Source organism: Terrapene carolina, unplaced genomic scaffold (assembly GCF_002925995.2).
Source record: "Terrapene carolina triunguis isolate 2854851 unplaced genomic scaffold, T_m_triunguis-2.0 Scaffold58, whole genome shotgun sequence".
Taxonomy (NCBI): Eukaryota; Metazoa; Chordata; order Testudines; family Emydidae; genus Terrapene; species Terrapene triunguis.
In genome coordinates this window covers 91,174,566-91,179,960 of record NW_020664409.1, presented here as the reverse complement: position 1 = coordinate 91,179,960, position 5,395 = coordinate 91,174,566, and positions in this window count along the sequence as shown.

Below are 5,395 nucleotides of genomic sequence, written 5' to 3'. Positions count from 1 at the left end.
GTGTAGTACTGTACACCAAAGACAGTGGAATTCTTTATTATTTTAGATCTTTGTGGAAATAATTGCTCTACCAAAATCTAAAAACACACTTTGCTGGAATCTAGTTTCCACCACTTAACCAGAAAGACTTACAAATTTGTTTGTATTGAACTGAAATTTGTAGTTTGTCTAGAAGCAAAATAAACTCTATCCTTACTTTACTTGCCCTTCGTTTGTGCAAATATTTGCACACACTTTTTTCTTAAGTCTGCTGATATGTTAGTGAAGTCCAATAGAAAATTACAGAGAAAACTATTGCTTCTACACAGCAGTCCTTCCTCCTCTCCCCCCCGCCCCCATTTATCTTGTAAAAGCAGTCTACTTCCAGTGACAGTACTGAATATAGTATTTCAAAAGCAAAGTGGAATGCTTGGTTTGTTTGCTATAACAACTGAACTGTCAGAGCGTATTAGTTACCAACAAGCAATATTAGTGTTTTGAGCTGTGTGTGTGTGTAAAATGAGAAGTTTGGCCTTATAGGTGAATTACTCATTTCCACTGTGGACTACAAGTCAGTAGGTGGCTGACCTTGGAAGGTGACTGGTGGTCCTTCTGGTTCGTGTCTTTGAATGTGGATAACATGAAACAGAATTATGAGGCACTTAAGGTTCTGGGTTCTTGACAATTTAATAGTATTGGCAAAATTGCCTTAAGTTACATAATGCTAAGAGGATGCCTCAAATTACTCAGACATGTTATGGACTCAGCAACTTTTTCTGTAACCTGCCCTTCACCACTGGAATATTGTCAACCTAAAATTAATATACCAGAAGGCTTACATTTTTAAAAGTGGTAAATTAAACTGTTTGTAGTAGTATACTGCATATCTAGAATGAGAACCCTAAAAAAAAGTTTCTGCAACATTTCCACCCAAATGTAAATATTTTTGAAATGTAGAGCTGTGAAGCACATACTCTTTGTAATGTTGCCAAATTAAATTTTGTAAAGGCTTTTTATAACTGGATTTCCATTTGTCATTTATTAGTAACCCTGTGCACCCCAGTTTGCTATTTGACAGCTTTGCAAATCTCAGTGTTAAATGGAAATATTATTGTAATACTTTAGGTAGCTTGCTATTTAAAATTTGAATGCACATAAGGCATTACATATACATGTGGAAGACCACCTGATGGTTAATGTGCCAATGAGTGGGGAAGGAGGGCAAAAGAGGAACAAACATGCTATAAAATAACCTGGTTTAACCCTTAAAATAGGGTATACTTAGCCTTCGAATTCTAATGTAAGAGCTGAAACTCCAGCACCGCCACCTTGCTGTTGTCAGATAGCTTGTTTTTTTTTTTTTAAATTGAAGGACAGTCTTTCCATTTTGCTAGAATATCCCCAACATAATATGGATGCCAAAAGACCTTAGTGAACAATAAATCTCACATTCTCCACAAACTGGGTCTTCAGGGCAGAATTTGGGGGCTCTGTTTCAGGAACTATATACCCTAATTGTTAGGCTAGTGAAGCAGGAGTGTGGGCTTTTTTTGTTTTTTCTTCCCATCAGGGGCTGAGCAGTGTGTGGCCCAGGAGTCCCAACTTTTGCTCCTTCCTCTCAGCAGCTCCATTCTCCCACATGAGACCTTCAACACAAAAATATAAAACCGGATTACTCAGCATGTTAAGGGTCAACACTTTTAATTGCTTAATACAAGATTACTCATCCTGTGGATTCTAAATAATGCCTTACTCTGTAAAGCACCATGTAAATTTACAGTGCTATTTACTTGGTAATGTGATCTACTGGAAAGCAGTAGGAAGTTACTAAGAGAACTGATCAATCAGATTTGTCTAAACACTCTTTAATGAATGTATAATATTCATTGTCAGCTGACTTTTTAATAAGACTATAATGTACTTGCTCATCAGTTTTAGCAGACTGCCAAACAGGAAACAAGCTGTCTTTTGGTGTCAAAACAATCCTGGATTTGGAAAGAGGAAGTTGAAGAGATGGTAGAATAAAGATTTCAGTAACACCTTAGATCAGGGCTGGCCAGTGTGTGGCTCCGGAGCCATGTGCGGCTCTTCAGAAGTTAATATGCAGCTCCTTGTATAGACACCGACTCCGGGGCTGGAGCTACAGGTACCAATTTTCCAATGTGCTGGGGGGTGCTCACTGCTCAACCCCTGGCTCTGCCCCTTCCCACCCCCGAGCCTGCTGTGCCCTCACTCCTCCCTCCCAGAGTCTCCTGCACGCCACAAAACAGCTGATCGGGAGGGATGGGGGAGGCACTGATCAGTGGGGCTGCTGACATTACTGTGGCTCTTTGGCAATTTACATTGGTAAATTCTGGCTCCTTCTCAGGCTCAGGTTGGCCTCCCCTGCCTTAGATGCAACAGCTTTCATCCTAAACTCATGGAAACAGACCAAGAGCTTACTGGGAACATAACTAAAGTGTGAAGAAACTTTTAGTGTCACTTCTAGGAAAAAAATAAGGGGGACATGCTTTTAATGAACTCCTTTTGTAATTTAGCACAACAGCTTTGTCCAGTAGCATAATACTTAATATCATGGAGAGAATTTCACAAGTTCACAAATAGACCACACACTACACTGCTCTCTACTGCACCTCAAGGACTATATGTACTATTACATGAGTAGATTAAGACTGGGGCCATGCAGCAGGGGCTTGAATGAAATCCACAATACATCTTTCTTTTTTTCAAATTTAGAGATAAGAGTGAGCTGTATATTATACATGTAGATGTTTGTACAGCTTCCTATAGCAACTTACCTAGTCTGTCTCAGCCCTCATATTCAACAGTCATTATTCACGTGTGAGGTTTTATTTGAATCAAATATGTAAACTAGATTTTGGTGATTAATCCACCATTCTCAAAAGTTAACTATTGCTATGACTGCAGGAAAATCAGCTTTCCATTGACTACTCATCAGTTTGTCTTATCTTTCCTTGAACACTTCCAGTGATTGCTATTATATAGCCTCCCTCCTTGAGTTATCCTCTTAAGTACTTTTTAGACTAAGTTCCCCACACCCACTCAGTTATGAGGGCAGCATATGATAGCAAAAATACATACGCAAAAGCCATTCCCTTCCTTGTCTATTGCATTTGTATCTCATTCTGCTGTGATCACTTGATCCACTCTTTTTTGCTATAGTATAGGCTTAGTTTAAAAATTACTCAAATGTTATACGGTAGAATTCTATTAGTAGGTTGGCTGTAAAAAATAGTCAACTATGTTTCTAAAATTAATTGCTTCCATGTATTTTAAGGTGGAGCAAGAATAAAGAAAGACAGCTACCCAAATGAGATTTGTACATTTTATGAATTGTAAGGAATTGTGAACATTTTAAAAGATTAGCACTTGTAAATAAAGGAGTTGTAACTGAATATTGCACAATATAATACTTCCATGAACTGTTGCTAAGATACCATAATACAATATATGCTATAGTTTATCCATGTAACACAGCCAGAGGCTAACAAGCAATCTTTGTGACATGACTGCACATGGATATACCTATAACCTGAGATTAAAATGGCATTAAATACAGTGGTAGGAATTTGTTTCTTACAAACAAGGTTTGGCAGTCATATCATGCTCAGATATGGATTTAGTTGCCAAACTAGGCACCCTAATTTGACAACTCTGACTATTTGATGTACATGCTATCATGACAGGCAGTTTCATGAATTTAATTCTCTTAAGTAAAACTTGTCCCATTCATTGTAGTGGGATAGTTCCATATAATGCGATCAGCACAGAAAAATGCACAAACCAGACACTCCATTCTTTGTGCAGGCTAAACTCCCTATGGAAGATGAGTTAGTTTAGACGTTTTTGAGCATATCAAAATGATAGTTTCAAAGTTACAGACTGAAAGTGAATAAATACACAAGTTAGTTGTCCTAGAAATAATAGGTTCCTCACACTAGTTGAATGTCAGGCTCTGAGTGCCTTTCTGAGTGGAGATGGGAGTGAGGAGAGGAGGAGGGTCCGTCACTAAGTTATGCATATAAAACACAGCATTGGGAGAGTCTGACATTAAGAGGATGGGAGAAGCAGCCATTGTCATTAGACAGGATCAGAAGGGAATGAAATTGTTTTACAGCCTTGACTTAAATGTCCATGATGAAGAGGAAAAAGCTACAGATACCACAAGGAATTAACAATACCTTTTACTAACTATTGATCATGAGATTTTACACAAACTATACAGCCGAAGCCAGCTGTGGGAATTAAGGTTAGTGTTTGTCCAAAAATGTATTAGGAGCCAAGTTTCACTACAGGCTTAGTTCCCATCAAGCTCCCTGTGGAGAGTTGGCCACTACTGCAATTTTATCACATCTTACCATACAGCTGGTCAAAACAAATGGAGCCTACCCCCTTCCCCAGTGGAAAACTGCAACAAACAAAATTGTTTCCATCTAAATCTTCAATGGAATATTGATAATTTAGCAGAAATACAAGAACAATTGGGGAGGGACAGCTCAGTGGTTTGAGCATTGGCCTGCTAAACCCAGGGTTGTGAGTTCAATCCTTGAGGGGGCCACTTAGGAATCTGGGGCAAAATCAGTACTTGGTCCTGCTAGTGAAGGCACGGGGCTGGACTCGATGATCTTTCAAGGTCCCTTCCAGTTCTAGGAGATAGGATATCTCCATTAATTTGTTTATTTAAATATTTCAGCTAAAATCTAAAACGTTTCAGTTTGGTGCCTCATTCTCCCATTTGCTATAGGCCAGGCGCCTGGTCAGACTACATCTTTCATGATACAACAGCAGCCTCCTCTCTTGGAGAAGGAGGGCTGCACACCATGGAAGATGCAGGTCAGCCAACCAGCCCAGAGAAAACAGGACGTGAAAGGTCAGAACTACAACTCCCACGAGGCAGTGCCGCAGTAAGTCCAAATATTTCGTTTTTCAGGCGTTCATTTTTAAGTCTTCCCCGCAACGCAAAGCCAACACTTTTTGCAAAAAAAACAAAACCCCAACCACAAACCCCCCCCCCGAAAAAAAAAAAAACACAAAACAAACCCACCTTTAGTAAAAAGAGTCACAAAATAGTTCTTCCCCACTGAAAACGTTTTTGCTGAATAAGTCACCCACCTTACTTGGACGGTGGAACTGAGGCATCGCCTAACACAGATTTCCACCCTCTCCAGTGGGGCACAGCCAAGCTGCCCAGTGCTCGGTGGATCAGGAACTGGGCAGGAAATGGTGTGAGACGCGCGTGGGAGGAAAGGGGCAGGAGGCAGAGTGGGGGCTCGGGGAAGGGGGAGAGGGGTCCCACAGCCTGTCCCTATACAGCACATCCCTGTTTCCCTGCCTCCATCTCTTACCAAGCCACCACCAGGAGCGCGGGGCACAAACACTGCGCACGCGCCTCCCC